Genomic DNA, 17,711 nt, shown 5'->3' with positions numbered 1-17,711 from the left:
AGGGATTTAATAGTATCAGCATTGGGGGGATGTACTATATTATTTCTAAAGACATTCATTTTGTGATTACAAAAATATAGCAAAAGCCTCACAAGTTTCACTAGAAATTTTTGGAGGCATTCCATTGAGTGACTTGGGTTTAACAAACGATAGGTTGCTCAAAATTAGAATATTTTCTTTACTCTCTATTCTATACTGCAGTACTCTAGATTGCTTATTTGACTTTAGTTCCACCTTTTATAGAAGGACTCAAATAGAATGAGTCCTCTGCAGACTGTTAGACAGACATCTAATCAGTACATTGAATTGGCTGAATTCTGCTTTGGCTATCTCGGCTAGGACAATTGCTTTCTGTAGTAGACTCATTGTGGAGATCTGACTTTTCACTTCAGTAGCCCACTGGAGAGGTCCTGTGAAGGGAGCACCATCGAACTAAAGAATATCTGGTTCCATTTGTTAAAAGGTAAGTTTGGTGTTTTTCAAGTTGAAGCTGTTTCTGAGTAATTATTGTATATATTAATTTATCCTAAAGTTAAGCATTTTTTGTAAATTAAAAAAAAACTACCTAGTCTGTACTTGCATTTTAAAATGAAGCTAATGGAGCATGGGTCCAAATGTGAAAGCAAAAGCCTTAAAATGTACTGAATATGTTCACTTTGAGCGAGCAAAAGTTTCATTTTAAGAAAAACATGCCTCATATATTTCAAGGGTCTACTTTACAGGCACTTGTAACTATTTTTCTTGAGGTAATAATGTACAGTATTTCCTGTTTGCTTCTCTGCTCATGGAGGCCATCATGGATGGAGTTTTACATTTTCGAGAGGCAATATTTGCCAGTTGTCATAAGCCTTACCTTAGCTTCAGGCCCCACATCTTTCTCCTTTTTTCTCTCCAATTCTGTTTCATTAATAATTATATTCACTCATGGCTTGTAACAAATGATGCACTGTACAAAGGTGAGGGAGGTGGCTAATATACTGGCAAAGCCATCAGTATTACTCAAGCCCATAATATGTTTAGGTAGTTCTCAATTGTGGCTCTTTATAACATTACTGAACAGTGCTGCTGCTCCATGTTAATATGGTATCCTGCAGTTGGTTGTTGCAGCCTGTAACTAAAATAACCGGGTCACCAACAGTTTTTCATATTTGTCTATGATCTTCTTCTTCACACTTAATGAAAGACTGTGAGTACATGTACGTGTCAGCAAGTACAGCAATTCACAACTCTGCATCATCAATCAATGATGTCAATAGTAGTGCTTGGAGAAGACTTTATAAGGTGAAAAGTATATAGCAGAGGAAAGGAGTTATTTTTGGAAATGTGTTAATCACTAACTATGCCGATCAGCCACAACATCAAAACCACTAACAGGTGAAGTGAATAAAATGAATTATCTAATGCCAATTGCACCTTCAAAGGATTGGGATATATTAGGCAGCAAGTAAATAGTTAGTTCTTGAAGGTAATGTGTTGGAAGAAGCAAAAATGGGCAAGTGTTAAGAATCTGAGCGACTTTGATAAGGGGACAGATTGTGCTGACTAGTGGAATGGGTCAGAGCATCTCCAAAACAACAGGTTTTGTGGGATGCTCCTGGTATGCAGTGGATAGTACCTACCAAAAATGGACCAAAGAAGGACAATTGGTAAATTGCAGACAAGATCATAGATGCCAATGGCTGACTGATGCATGTGGGGAGTGAAGGCTAGCCCATCTGGTCCTATTCCTCAGAAGAGCTACTGTAGCACAAATTACTGAAAATACAAATGCTGACTATGACAAAAAGGAGACAGAACAGTACATTGCAGCTTGCTGCGTATGGGGCTGCATAGCTGCAGACCAGTCAGAGTGGCCATGGTGACCCCTGTACATCATTGAAAGTGTCTGCAGTGAGCACATGAGCATCAGAACTGGACCATGGAGCAATAGAAGAAGGTGCCCTGGTCTGATGGATCACATTTTCTTTTAGATGATACGACTGGACAGATGCATGTGTGTTGTTTACTTTTGGAAGAGATGGAAGATGGATGAACTACAGGAAGAAGGCAATCTCGATGTAGGCAATGTGATACTCTGCCATGTTCTGCTGGAAAACCTTCGGTCCTGGCATTCATGTGGATGTTACTTTGACACATACCACCACCTAAAGATTGTTGCAGACCAGGTCCACCCTTGTCATACCAATGGTATTGCTTGATGGCAGCGGCCTCTTTCATCAAGATAATGCACCCTGCCACGATGCAAAAATTGTTTACGAATGGTTTGAGAAACATGATTGTGTTCAACGTGTTGACTTGGCCTACAAATTCCTGAGATCTCAGTCCAACAGAGCATTTGCGGAATGTACTGGAAAAAAGAAGTCTGGCCCCACCTCTCTACTTCAGGACTGAAAGGTTCTTCTGCTAATGTCTTGAGGCCATTTACCACAAGACACATTCAGAGGTCTTGTGAAGTCCATGTCTTGATGGGTCAGAGCTGTTTTTGTGGCACAGTATTAGGTAGGTTGTTTTAATGTTGTGGCTGATTTATGTCTTCTTCTTCTTCTTCCTCTTCATCTCCCACTTCTATGTTGGGATTGATGTGCTTAATAAACTTTCTTAGTCTTGCAGCTCTTCCTCAGTCACATTCTTTTCCTGTAGATATTGTTTGACTTCCATTCATCTCTGCTTTGGCCTCCCTCACTTTCTCTTCATCTGCACTTTGTGGAACTAGCCCCGAACACAGACAGGCAGACATGTTATTAAGCACCACCACATGTTTATTTACACTTAATATTTACAAAGTTAAGTGCACCACAGCCCCAAAGTCTAGGCCAAACCACACTGCCTTTTCACTTTTTAGGCCGCCTCCTTGTCTCCTCCAGAGACCTTGTCCTGCTTCTCTCCCGACTCCAGCCTCCCTGTGAAGGGAGGCGGCCCCTTTTATGAGCACCCGGATGTGCTCCAGGTGTGTTCCGGCAATCTCCCACTGACACACCCCAGTGTGGCGGAAGTGCCAGCTGCGTGCCCAGAAGCACTCCGGGTGTCCCCACTCGTCTTCCCTCCAGCACTTCCTGGTGTGGCGGAAGTGCTGGGGTCCAGGGTTCTCCAGGCATGGGGGCGCCCCCTGGCGGTGACCATGGGCCCCTACAGGGTTGAGCTTCCCAGCTCTGTACCCGTGGGCCCCAAAAGAACGGTCGGAGGAACCGGCATTCTCCCTTCGATTCCTCCCTTCTTTCTGGGACGCTGTAACGGTTTGAGTCTGCCTATGGGAAAGGTACAGACCCTGTCCGGTTTGCGTCCCTACAGAGCGACGTGAGACTGCTGCAGGCTCGGGGCGTAGGGCGCTAGGACCCAGGGCACTCATCAGCCCACGTCCTGCCAACCCTCTCGCTGGCTTTCCCCTCTCCTTGTGAACAACTCTTAGTGCCGCATCTACTGTTGGAGACCCACCTACTCGGTTCCGTTCACGAATGTCCCGGGCCCCTTTGGTGGGATCTCCCTTATGCTCTACGGGGTCGGCTCTACTCACCTTCCCCGCCATACATCTCTGACCAAAGGATTCAGCATCGTGTCGTTCTGCCACAGCATGCAGCGTCTGCAAAGATGCGACTGCCTTCCCTTCCAGCTCCTGCAGCTCTGCACAGAGAGTACTTAGCACCTGTAACAGCGGCCGTGCGGATTGGAGACAATCCTCCAGTGCACACAAGGCCCCAGGCAAGGACAGAAAGTCAGCAAACGGTGAGCTTACCTGTCTGTCTGGAACACACATCGACTGCTTCCTGTGGGCCTTTCCCTCCAGCTCAATTGGGTCTCTCCCCAGCACGAGACGGACATTCCTTGGTCCAGCCTCCATCCAATCATCGGTGGGCACACAAGACACACCGTTCAATCCCGTGCCTGTCATGGGGAGGGACTTCCGGTCCGTGGCCATTTTGGCTCTTCTCCTCCTGGTGCGGTGACGAGCCGTCTTTCTGTGCTGCAGCATCTCCCTCTCTGCAGCCCTTGCTGTTGCTGCCGCGTCTGGAAAGCCCCGCAGATCAGTGCGTGTCTGCCACCGATGCAGACCCAGGCAGCCCCTGCCTGAAAAACTTGAAACAAGCTCAGCCCCCCAGGGCTGGCTGCCGGCGAGCAGGGAACTTACCTGTCGGGCCCCATCTATCTGAAGCAGCTGCCTCGGCATGGCCTCCTTCAACATCGCGCCGTCCCGGGTGCCTTCAGCGGCTGCATACTCCTTGGAGCCCGCTGCACTCCAGTTAGGCCCATCGATCTTCTGCCGCACCAGGAGAGAACCTTGCGACCACGGCCCATTAGCGGTTTGTGGGGCAAGTGTCTCTTGCGGGGCGGTGGGCACGCTGCTCCTGCGGCATGTGGGTGGGCTCCCCTGCTGTGCTGGGCTGTCCACAACATTATTTTTTGTAACGGGTCCCCGCCTTGTACCAGGTGGACCATCCTGCCAACTACGCCAGTGTGGAACTAGCCCCGAACACAGACAGGCAGACATGTTATTAAGCACCACCACACGTTTATTTACACTAATATTTACAAAGTTAAGTGCACCACAACCCCAAAATCCCCCAAAGTCTAGGCCAAACCACACTGCCTTTTCACTCTTGCCGCCTCCTTGTCTCCTCCAGAGACCTTGTCCTGCTTCTCTCCCAGGCCCCTTTTATGAGCACCCGGATGTGCTCCAGGTGTGTTCCAGCAATCTCCCACCGACACACCCCAGTGTGGCAGAAGTGCCAGCTGCGTACCTGGAAGCACTCCGGGTGTCCCCACTCGTCTTCTCCCCAGCACTTCCTGGTGTTGCGGAAGTGCTGGGGTCCAGGGTTCTCCAGGCATGGGGGCACCCCCTGGCGGTGACCACAGGCCCCTACAGGGTTGAGCTTCCCAGCTCTGTACCCGTGGCCCCCAAAAGAACCAGGGCGGTCACCCCCTTGTGGTCTGGAGGAGGTGTGCCACCCCCAGCCGCGTGCCACAACTTCAATTCTTATCACTCTTTTGCCCACATATTCATTGTCTATCCTCGTCACATGTCCAGACCACTTCAACCTGCCTTTCTACTTTTTTTAGACATCTTTCCCACTTTTGTTGTACCTCTGATTGTCTCATTTTTTATTCTGTCCTTTTTTGTAGCTTCACATATCGATTTCAAAACATCTAACTAAGTCTCCCACGCTCTGTTTACTGCCCATGTCTCAGCTCCATACATCATTGTTGGTCTTAACACTGTCTTAAAAACCTTACCTTTAACCTTTACCATAAATATTCCATCACACAATAATCCTGATGCCTTGTTTCAATTGTACCATCCACACTGTACTCTATTGGTTATCTGTGCATCTAATTTTCCATCTTGGGCTACCATTGATCCTAGATATTTAAATGTACCAACTATTTTCAATAGCTCTCCTGCAGGCTAACGTCTGAATCCTAAACGCATCCATAAACATATCAAAGAGGTAAGAACTTAATAGAAGATCACTGGTACAGACCTACTCTAACTGGGATCTTGTCTATTAAACCATCACTGCTTTTAGTCTGAATCTTCACTCCTTTATACATCTCCTGGACAATCCTCACATTCTTCTCTGGTACTCCTTTCTCTGTCATGCACATCCAGATCTCTTGAAGTGGCACTCTATCATAAGCTTTCTACAATCAATAAACACCATATGCAAACCATTCTGTTCTTTTTCTGTTTTTCTTTATAAGCTGTGTCATTGTAAAGACGGCATCAGTTTTTCTTCTCTCTAGCATAAAACCAAACTGCTCTTCCCCAATGGTGGCCTCTTCCCAAAGCCAGCTCTCTATAACTCTTTCCCAATTTTTTTTTATTGTCAATGACATCAGCTTTATCCCTCTATAGTTTCCACAACCCTGAATATTGCCCTTCTCCTTATAAATGGTACACTCACACCATTCCTCCATTCCACTGGTATTCTGTTCTGTTCATAGATCTTCTGTGTTAAATTCCACAACACATCTCACTCTTCTCCTAAACTCTTCCGCACCTTTGCTGGTATTTCATCAGGACATTCAGGACTCCATTCCCAAGTACTACCCTTGGATTTTCTTCATTCAACAGCTTTTCAAAGTACCTCTTCCATTTATTCTTGATCCTTTTATACTTACTCAAGACCGCACCTTGCTCATCTTTCATCTGCTTTATCCGACTAAAATCCTTTCCAGTTATGTTCCTACTTGCCATTCTAAAAATGATTCTCTCTCCCTCTTTTGTCTCCAATATTTCATACATCTCCTCCAAAGCTTGGCTCTTGCCACTGCCCTCTTTGCCTCCTTTTTTGTCTGCCTATACATTTCTCTGTCTTCCTCCCTTTCTGATTGGTACCATTTCATCTTTTTCTCCTTCTTAGCCTTTAACACACCCTGCACCTCTGTGTTCCACCACCCGGTCTCTTTGTTCCCTGGTGAGTTCTCTACTGTCATCCTACCCAACACCATTGAGGGTGAGTAGTGCAAGAATCCTTGTTTGTATTTGCAAGTTAGTTGACACATTTTTGCTTCTCTGAAATGAGTTTCTATTGAGACTGCTTCTATTGTTTTCCTGAGATGAACCCTTTAGTCTGGATCTCCAAAAACAGTACTCAGGATATTATAATGAAATCAAGAAAAATTATCTTCCAACTCTCAAAATTCATGCTGCTGGAAAAATCAAACAAATTGTACTAGAATGAAAACTAGCTGAAAATCTTTGTAAATTATAAGGCCAAGCCATCAGGTGCATTCTTATCTCTAAAATGAAAGTGCATGTAAGTACTCCATTTGGTAAAATACTTGAAGGAAAAAAAACAAGTTGAACTGGTGCTCGCAATTATCAGTGTGGATCACACTCACACATTCAGTCAAAAACATTGTGATTGAAATGTGTTTTTAGAAAAAAAATGTGGAATTAGCAACTGTTTAAGACTGTAAGAGAGGGAGAGTGAAGAGGGTTGGAAAGGATTAAAATTTTAGAATGAATCTATCATCTGATGTGATTACAGTAAGCTTAGGTAGAATACAAGAAAAAAAAGGCACAGGACATAATTGAGAAGACATGGAAGAAAAACAGATAGATAGATAGATAGATAGATAGATAGATAGATAGATAGATAGATAGATAGATAGATAGATAGATAGATAGATAGATAGATAGATAGATAGATAGATAGATAGATAGATAGATAGATAGATAGACTTTGGGGTCGTAATGAAGTAATTAACCCTGAATAAGTTTATTGTGAGCAAATTTATAGTTGCCAATGAAGCTATGCAGTAACACATACACACATCCTTGGGAAGAATTACAGAGGGACACTAAATAATATTTAAAATCTATGTAGACGATGAGTGATTGATTATTAATAAATGGCATTATTGATATTTACATTTTCAAGCACTTTACATGGAGCTTAACATTGATGTCATTGCTGTTGCTGTTGTTATATTGGGCACCAGGCCTTGATAAGTTGCAATTTTTATGAAAAATGTATGCAGTCATGAAGAGTTTGATTTTCCAAAATATACTAGAAGATGAACAAACAGACCTTGGAAAAACTGGGGTTTGGGGATGGTCAAAATGAGAATAAGTAACAGAAACAAAAAAGTAAATCAAATTGAAAGGAATTTGACAAATTCTTGAAAGATAAGGTTCTATATCATTGCAAATCTGTTGCCAGGAAACTGCAACCTTGTTGACAAATGATAATAATAATAATTCTTTACATTTTATAGCACTATTACCACTATTTATAGTGATTTGCATAGTGAATGGGAAGCGAATTCTACCACCATCAATGTGCAGCATCCATTTGGATGATACAATGGCAGCCATTTTTGTGCCACTAGACACACCACATGTTAGTTATAAAGTGGTGAAGTGGTGAGAGAGATAGTTAACCAATTAGAGAATGGATGATAAGGGGGCCAGAATGACCAGGCCAATGTGGATTTAGCTAGGACATTAGGATACACCATACTCATTACAAAGGATTCCCAGGGATCTTTTATGAGCACAGAGAGTCAAGTCCTCAGTTTTACATCTTATTCAAAGGACAGCAACATTTTTATGGCACAGTGTCCCCATCACTGCACTGGGGCATTGTGATCTACACACAAACCACAGCTTTTCCTAGGTGATCTCCCATCCAAGTACTGTACTGACTGGGCCTGGACATGCTTAGCTTCAGGTGGATTACCTGTTCTGAAGTACATGTGGTAAGAAAGAAAGAAAGAAAGAAAGAAAGAAAGAAAGAAAGAAAGAAAGAAAGAAAGAAAGAAAGAAAGAAAGAAAGAAAGAAAGAAAGAAAGACCTCTTGTGCTATAATGGTCACTTTGGAAACTGACAGATGGAATCAAAGGCCAGAGGGATGACAAAGTCAGGAAGAATCTTGTTCAGACATAATCCCTCCACCTCCTATCCGCATTTTCTTCTCCCCCATTTCATTCAGTCCGCTCCCCCATGAACCACCCCTCCCCTGTACCTCCGCCTGCTCTCTCCACCTGTCTTCTGTCAAGTCGAGTCTTCACAGCCTGCCTGGCTAGCATGCTGACAGCTAGCAGAGGCTGCCGTTTGCTCTCGTTTATATGTCAGTCATGCCGCGAGCTCTCTTTCTCCCTCTCCCTCACTCTTACACACACACACACACACGCTGTCTTCTCTCCCCATCATTCCATATCTGATCATTTCGTTATCAAGCCATATTTTCATTTGCAATTCAGCGTATCTTTGTATCTTTTTTCTCACATTTGGGCCAGTCGTTCGCACCATGTAACCTTTCGTTGTCATTTCTGATGTCTGTACCTTACCGAAGTCGGTCAGCCGTTTAATGTGCGCTCATCGAAGACTTAGCGGCTGCTGGCCTTTGTAAAATGGCTCACTTGGGTTAAGACAGAACCCAAAGGAGTTTAATACACAAAGGGCGAGATGCCATGGGACTAGGCTCATCCTCGATTTAACAGAAATACTGTTTTTAATATTCCAAAAAGCTTTCATCGTTATTTATTCTGTCCATATGTTTAAATGATGAAGCAATTAAATATTGAGCATTGATGTTTTTAGACGTTCAGCAAAAAATGACTGCGATTTTTAGACGCTTTACGATTCAGTCCTAAATGCTTAATTATTATGGTATATGCAAACATTTTACTTGTCCAAAGTAAAAGCCCTAGCCCGTATAGCATACTTAAAAATAAACACAGGTGCACATATTTATTTATTCTTTTGAGACGAAACAGTTCCCGTCGTACACGGGAGACTTATTAAACTGAAAAACATTTATTAGCTTTACTCATTCTCGTTTTATTATAATCTTCCCCATCATTTACTGAAATACTGTCGAAGTCCGATTCGGTCGGAACGCCTCCTCGTGGTTTCCCTCTAGTGGATTTAACTGGTACCGAAATCCACTGGGTTCACACGATGTTGAGTTATGCTTGAAGCGCACCGCATCGCACCGTACCCTCCGCAACGTAGACAATGACCTTCGATAGAATACCAGAGACAGAGAAAAAGAAAGTGATTGTGCGTAAAAGAAGCGAGAAATGGAGACGAAAGAAAACCGATCAACACTGAGAAGGATACAGAAAGAGGTTTGGTAGGAGCGACTGTGTAAGTATGAGAGAGAGGGAGCGAGAGCAAAACAGCATCTGCGAGAGAGAAATCATAGAGTATTTATGAGTGAGTGAATGGGGGGAGGTGAGAGGAGGAAAAGCTCGACAGAGCTAGGGAGAAGGAGAGAGAGAGAGGGAGAGAGAGAGAGATGATTTTGCTGCATTCCTACTAGCGGCGGGGCTCAGAAGATAGTAAAGGAGAGATTTACAAGACTCGCTTTGTGCGGGCGCCAGCGCTGGACTCGCTTCTTCTTTATTTTACTTCTACTTCTTCCTCTCGCCTTCCATGTAAGCCTCAATTTGACTTAAGATTTTTTTTTGGGTGAGGGGGTCTATGTTGTATGGTAGGTCGATTAGCTGGAAGTGGTAAAAGGGGCGTCTGCAGTAGCTGAAGCTCACCGTGGAAACCGAGCGGCAGCATTCCGGGGGTTTCAAGAAAAGCATCTTTCTATGTATCTATCCGTCTATGCATCAGACATGTGCATATGATTTCACCCTGAATATGTACGCTTCTGACATTGTGTCCTGCGTTTCAGAGCACGAGACCACGCACATGCCCCTCTTTTTGGCTCTCGGGACCGGTTGCTTTTCTTGTCTGCTTTTCGTACCTGCTTGTAGAAACAAAAGAGACAATTACGTATGAGAGTGGAGAATGTTTTTTTTTTTTAAATGTCGGAGCAGCTCATTAGTAATTTATCATGTATTTGCTTAAAATACATCGCGGTGTAATCCTTGCTAAGATAAGTGTGGTGTCAATGAAATGTCTTTGAAAGTGGTGATTAGTGAAATTAGTTGAAGGGGTTTTCTTTTTGCTTTAAAAAATCAGATGCCTGAACACACGTTGGCAAATCTAGCCATATTCCACTGCTTCATCCATGTGTTCAGGCGTGTCAGCGTTGCGCGTCCACATGCATGTTGCATTCTGGAATGTTAGCAGTAGGCTTGTGCTCCACTGTAACAGAGAGCTATGCCGAACTAACGCACTTAAGCACGCAGGCCCGAATCCACAACTTCATCTCCTGCTGGGCGAGCAGGCTGCAATAGTCACAATGCACTGGTGTTGGCAAGGTTCACAAGACTTCCCCCCTCCTCTCCCCCTTTTAATTATCGTGTTGTGATAAATCTCTCATTAGCTAATTAAATCTTTGGTGGTTATCCTCTTAAGGGAGAGGGCTGGGAGAAAAAAAAAAACGCTTATTGGGTAGGACCCAGAATGTATAAACTATTGACTTGAAAAACTGAACGCAACTTACTGTACATTTCTATTATGCATTTTCCAGGCTAAACCATCGTTTGTAATTTTTCTAAGTGATTGCGAACCTAAACTGCTCAGTATTTAGAAACAAAGTCATATTTAAAGTACAGCATTCCTTAGGTTGGTATATTATTTACATCTACTGTACTTATTTGGCTGATTCCTTTATTGAAGGTGACATACAACATTTAAGGCATAGTTACAGTTCTGTTATTCGTCCAGTTGGAGAACAGGCAAGTGAAATGACTTGCTCATGGTCACACAGTGTCAGGAGTAGGATTTGAACCCACAGCCTCAGGGTATGAAGGTCTAAAGACTTTACATAACACCACTCTATTTGTTTTTAAGGTTATTTTTATCTATTTTTAACACAGTCATACAAATATTTATTTTAGCCCCAAAGATCACATTTTTGGATTCTCCTTGGGAACAAATCACAAGCAAAGAGAGAGATGACAATATATGTGTATATATATGTAATTTTTAAAGCAGAAATGCTCTGCAGATCTCTCAGCTAAATATGCTCCCAGATAAACTTTTTTTTTAATTATTTAAAATGAAAATGTAAAATTGGAAACGAGTTTTCAGACTAGAAAAGAAGGTAATCTTTTAGGCTGGTAATTACTAGTACTTTGTTTTCTCTTCCATACATTTCTTGACCCTGACTCTTTTACCAGCACAGTTTTCTCTAGGTTTAAGAAGAGCTGAAGAAGGTATTTTGCTACTCTCTTTGTTGTTTATCTATTTAGAGTTGACAAAGCCTCTGACCTGTTGCCTTAAAAATGTAATCTTTTGAAGACACTGACACAATTGTATCGATTTGGTGTGGGACTGTTTCCCATGTGATGGACTATCATTCCGTTAAGTGCTATTTTCTGCTTATGCCCATTGCTTCCCTTGACTAGGAAGAAAGCAGGCATTTAAAATTAAATGGATATATGGCTGGATACCAGTGCCATTTCATTTTATTCTTTGGAAGTAAGCTTATTTTAAATATTCTGACTGGAGTACAGTTTTATTTTTCCTTGGAGGTAAGCTTATTAAAATATATATATATATATATATATAGAAAAATATATAAACATAAATATATATATATATATATATATATATATATATATATATATATATATATATATATATATATATATATATATATATATATATATATATATATATATATATGTATATATATATATAGATATTACTGTCGGGCGGCACGGTGGCGCAGTGGGTAGCGCTGCTGCCTCGCAGTTGGGAGACCTGGGGACCTGGGTTCGCTTCCCGGGTCCTCCCTGCGTGGAGTTTGCATGTTCTCCCCGTGTCTGCGTGGGTTTCCTCCGGGCGCTCCGGTTTCCTCCCACAGTCCAAAGACATGCAGGTTAGGTGGATTGGCGATTCTAAATTGGCCCTAGTGTGTGCTTGGTGTGTGGGTGTGTTTGTGTGTGTCCTGCGGTGGGTTGGCACCCTGCCCAGGATTGGTTCCCTGCCTTGTGTCCTGTGTTGGCTGGGATTGGCTCCAGCAGACCCCCGTGACCCTGTGTTCGGATTCAGCGGGTTGGAAAATGGATGGATGGATGGATATTACTTTCTTTGTTCAAAGTACAGTACAAAAATGTGGTGAATTCAGCTGGTATACCTTGTGGAAAGTCATTTTTTCAGTGAACATTTAACAGTCATATGCAAAACCTTATATACATAACACCTTTATTAAATACACATCAGAAGATTCAGTTGAAAGTAAGAAATTATTATTCCTCAATTGTTTTATAATTACAGCATTGCTTTTGAAATAATTGAGAAAAGTGTGTGTTCTTTCCTGAGTTATAATGACGAAGTGCACCTTGGTTTTTATATCAAAGTGAAGACTGGGAATACTGCTACAATAAGATACGAATACAACACACAAAACATTTTAAGAATGCAGTGCTTTACTAATTTAACTGTTCTTTTTATCCTTACACTGTATCAAATGAAGAAAATGCCTTTACTGAAGCTATTTCTAACAAAACGCTTTATTAAGGTTACATGAAGAAAAATTGTTCCTGAATTATCTGTTTCTAGCCGGTTTTCTATTTGCTTTTCCAGGCTCAATATTTTTTCTTGCATGAATAATTAATTTAAGCCATTCACTTATAAAATGTGACATATTTGCTCTCTTTGGATTAGGTAACAATAATTGTATTGTATGGCAACAGTTCTACTGCTATACAGTATTATTATTCCACTACTTTTAAAATGTAATGTATAAACATACAAGCAGATTAATGTTTCTAATTGAGCTTCAACATACAATAAACACTTAATTTTACCAAGATACTAAATTTTGTAAATATCAGAGAATTACAGGTTTAAACCAATAATTTGTTTTATTGACGTCTGGTTGTCAGAAATGCAGAATATCCTGCATTTATATATATTTCTGATACTTTCTATTATGTAACTAGGCACTCTGTCTATAATCACACCTTGTGTACTGGTTGCTGAGAACAGAGAGATAGCTATACTATTATCTTCTTTGATGACATGATGCTGCATATGTGGAAGATGGCATCCTCTTGCACTGAATGAGATGTAAATATGATTTACAATAGTGTTTATATATTTATAATTATTCTTCCAATCTGTTTTCTTCTATTATACCAAATAATTCATTTAAGTAAAGAAAATGGAGCTGCCTTAGAACCTTCTACCTATCAGTCATCTTTTGGAGAAATTTGTACAAGTGGAATTTCATAACATATACAAATATCACAGAGCATAAACAGCTGACTTGTTAGGTTACTTTGAAAACACAAAATATTCCAAAATAGTACAAGGAAGTTCAGTTTTACATGGCAAAGTTTCAGTTTTTGTTCTTTGTAGAAGTCCATCCATTTTTTAAGTCTGCATAGGGCTAGGTCCCATTTTGTCAATACCTGGCAAAGGGCAGAAACAAATCCAGGAAGGAGCATTAGTCCATTACAGAGCACATTAGAGAAGATGCTTAATCAAATGTGGTGGATGAAGAATTGAGAACATAGAGGAGAACACACACAGGCATGTTGCTCACTATCTGAAATTCAACCAAGCACTAACCATGACACAGTACTTTATTCATTTCTGAGTCTGGCTTTGTAAATTGGTGACACGATTATTTCAGTTTTAGGGTCGAATTAATAAATATTTAATCAAGATGTCACAGTTTGTTAAGTGTTTAATCATATTGGAATATCTGCATAATCAATGAAATGTTATAAAACATCTCAATAGACTTTGTCACTGACGGACACTAAAAGTGCTTTGCGTAGTAAGCCGTGTGTACAGATACAGAATCCAGACAAAACTGCCAAACATGAAGAGTAAGTCATCTGAAGCTGGTCAGTGAGCACATGAAACTGATCGTTCAGTTCCCTTTTGCATCTCCGCGTTCTGTGGAGAAGGTCAAGTTGACGTGTAATCATCATTTTCGTGTTTAGATTTCGGCACCATTAACACGTTTTAGCGAAGAATGCGGACATTGGGTGTTTGACAAAAGAGAAACACGCGAGCAGTAAAGGCTGTTGGTTGCTGTTGCTGTCCTGGGTGCTGATTTGGCGTGTCTCGCCTCCAGCCGGCCCTGCTTCCTTTTACTAGCGTCACAACCTAAGGCTCCAAGCGGCGGGGGTATATGATCGAGTTTTCACTTTCCAACCATTACGGTAAAAAAGAAACCACTTCCTTAAAGACATATTTAGAAAATCTGCTAATTTTGATGTCGTATTCATTGTTATCACAATGAGTCACCTGTTGAAATATTGACACGTTTGTGTAATAGCTCTTTCAGTTATTATAACCTCTGCAAACATTCGTAGTCTCTAAACTTTTTAAATTAATATTACTAATTATGAATATATATTTTTGTTCTTAAATGTATAACCGCTCAATGAAACATGCACATTAATTATCAAGACTGCTAATTTTTACAAAGAATTCAGACAAGCAGTCGGTGCGCCTTCTCGGAGGTTCAAGGGGGAAATGAGGAGGGGCAAGTCGGCAGGCCCCGTCCCCCTGCATGTGATTTCTTCAAGGTTATACATGAGATATGAGCTTTTCGTTGCTGCAACGTGCTCACATCGCGATGAAAGTTAAATTACATTATGACTGATATTGAACTTTATTTTTTTTTAATGCACTACACAAAATACCGCGCCTATATGATATCTGACCTGAAAAATATAAAAGAAACTTTACAGGAATATTGGAGCTGCAGGGAAGTTGACAGGCAGTTTCATCATCCGTAAAACAACAGATGTGTAGGACAAAAAAAAACACATCTCTTTACTGAAAATAATAAAAACGTCCATGACTCTAGAAAAGAACATGAGGATTAATAATTTCTTATTACATTGCTGAACGTTGAACAAACAAAACACATTTAACTTGTAATAAAGGCAGATGGGTCAGAATCCGATGGATTTTCAAGAATGTCTGCATATCTCAGTTCAACATAGGTACCAAATCTTCAGTTGATCACATTTTGTGTGCATGTGTGTGTCTGAGTGATAAAGAATGAATATCAAATTGTGTATAAATAAAACGCAAGTCCTGTTTTGCTTGTACACTAATGCTATTTTCACACAGTGTCTCACTGGGGTGAAATGATGTTGACTGACAGAATACTTCTTGGTTGCTTTCTGCAGGATAGCACATAATGTGTGTGGGTTCTTATATGATTTAGGTACTGTGTCAAAATGTTGAGGACTGGCCAGCGTGTTGACTCCCTGGTGTTTTCATGTTCATTTAAAGAAGAGAATAGTGGAGTTTATGCCACCAAAGCCATTCCTGGAATTGAATGATGAAGATGGCACAGCAATCATCTTATTCATTTAATTCATATTATTTAAAGAAATTCTGTTGTGTGTTTAATCACAAACTCAGGTTTGGATTGTGGCACATGTAGTCTTTGGCTATCAAAGGAGTGCACACCATCTCATTGCTGCTGCAGATGAGAAACAGTAAGACACAGTGGTTGAGTTCAGTAAATATGTATTCATTTATAGGCCTGGTGCCAGAGCAAGTAGGTGACTGTAATTTGATTGGTCATTTTTATTTTCCTTGTAACCTTTTGTTTAAATTTTGTTGAAAAAAGTAAGCAAAATATATTATTGTTCCTTACCTACAGCATTCACTCAGGAAAGTGGTACCTATATTATTTCTTTGTGGTATGAATACTAAAAACAGTTGCAGACATTAAAAAAATATTAGTTATCTTGGTGGAAAAGAAAGTAAAGTGATATTCATAAAACTAAGAAAAGATGATTTTCTATGGGTTAAAGTTATGGAAAATCCATATAGATTGCTGCATATTTCCATTTTCTAAGAAATTTCAAAAGGTGTTATATAGTGCCTTGCTCCTTATGACATGAATTGGCTACAACTCTTTTTGATCCTGTAGTGGACAAAGCAGATTTGAAAAACTGAAAAGTTGATCAAATTAATGAAACTTCCATCTAGAAAGTTGATCATTTATATTAATATTTTTAGTGTCCCCAAGTTAATGCTGGGAATCTTATCTCCATGTTTGCACTGTACTTTTTGTTGAATGAAAAAAATTGTTGTGCTTATATTATACTTCAGACCAAATGATTTTTAAAATGTTGTTAATTTTAAGTGGCATGCATCATGAAGGCTTAAAGCACCCCAGTTGTCTGACTACTATTAATTAACAAAAGGAAAATGTCAGTGCCATGAGGAGAATGTACAGATGACAGCTCACCCATCCAGACATTTTTCCCCACAACAAGAATTCTTAAAAAATATTTTTATATTTGTATACATGTTTTCAACATATTTTATATATAATTTCAACTCAAAAAAAGTTGGGTAATGCAAATAAACAAAATGTAAATAAATACAAATAAACACAGAAAGCAGTGAGTAATAAATTATCTGTATATATATAATTCACTAAGCCGACAGGGCACGCAAGACAACCATGGGATACGCACGACATAGACATGCCCACCAACTCTAAGACTATGGGATACGACGACAACTCACAGAGCCACACCCGCTGACAACTCACAGAGCCACACCCACCAACTCTGAGAATTCACTAAGTCCATGGCAAGCAAGACGCAACGCAAGACAGAGCCACGCCCGCCAACTCACAGAGCCCCGCCCACCAACAATTCGAGCGAGAGTGAAAGCATTTGCCAAGAATGTTTTCATTAATCAAGAACGAAAGTCGGTGGTTCGAAGACGATCACATACTGTCATAGTTCCGACCATAAACGATGATGACTGGCAATCTGGCGGCGTTATTCCCATGACCCACCAGGCAGCCAACCGGGTAACCAAAGTCTTTGGGTTCTGGGGGGAGTAAGGGTGCAAAGCTGAAACTTAAAGTAGTTGACGGAAGGGCACCACCAGGTGTGGAGCCTTTCGTGTAATTTGACTCAACACGGGAAACCTCACCCGGCCCGGACACGGAGAGGATTGACAGATTGATAGCTCTTTCTCTATTCTGTGGGTGGTGGTGCATGGCCGTTCTTAGTTGGTGGAGAGATTTGTCTGGTTAATTCCAATAACGAAAGAGACTCCCTCCTGCTAAATAGTTACGCGACCCCCAAGCGGTCGGCGTCCAACTTCTTAGAGGGACAAGTAGCTTTCAGCCACGTGAGATTGAGCAATAACAGGTCTGTGATGCCCTTAGATGTCCGGTACTGCACGCGCGCTACACTGAATGGATCAACATGTGTCTACCCGGCTCTGAGAGGCATGGGTAAGCCATTGAACTCCATTCGTGACGGATTCGTGATTCAGGGCTTGCAATTGTTCCCCACGAATGAGGAATTCCCAGTAAGTGCGGGTCATATGCTCGCACTGATTAAGTCCCTGC

At 41.1% G+C, this 17,711-nt stretch overlaps 1 protein-coding gene across 4 annotated transcripts in view; it reads left to right on the top strand.

Annotated features, from left to right (window-relative positions):
• Positions 1–9,394: 9,394 nt before the first annotated feature.
• syt3 (synaptotagmin III) overlaps positions 9,395–17,711 on the top strand; it is a 151,814-nt gene continuing 143,497 nt past the window's right edge. For 2 of the 4 annotated variants that reach the window (XM_051933709.1, XM_051933708.1), the window contains exon 1: positions 9,395–9,592. The gene's annotated coding sequence lies outside the window, so the exon portion shown is untranslated. Of the gene's footprint in view, positions 9,593–9,720; positions 9,883–17,711 lie in introns of those variants that run through there. The other 2 variants (XM_051933707.1, XM_028813622.2) reach the window with 1 other exon arrangement.

This window comes from Erpetoichthys calabaricus, chromosome 11 (genome assembly GCF_900747795.2).
Source record: "Erpetoichthys calabaricus chromosome 11, fErpCal1.3, whole genome shotgun sequence".
NCBI classification, from domain to species: domain Eukaryota; kingdom Metazoa; phylum Chordata; class Cladistia; order Polypteriformes; family Polypteridae; genus Erpetoichthys; species Erpetoichthys calabaricus.
The sequence above is the reverse complement of the archived record's forward strand: the minus strand, read 5'-3'. Positions and strand labels throughout refer to the sequence as shown.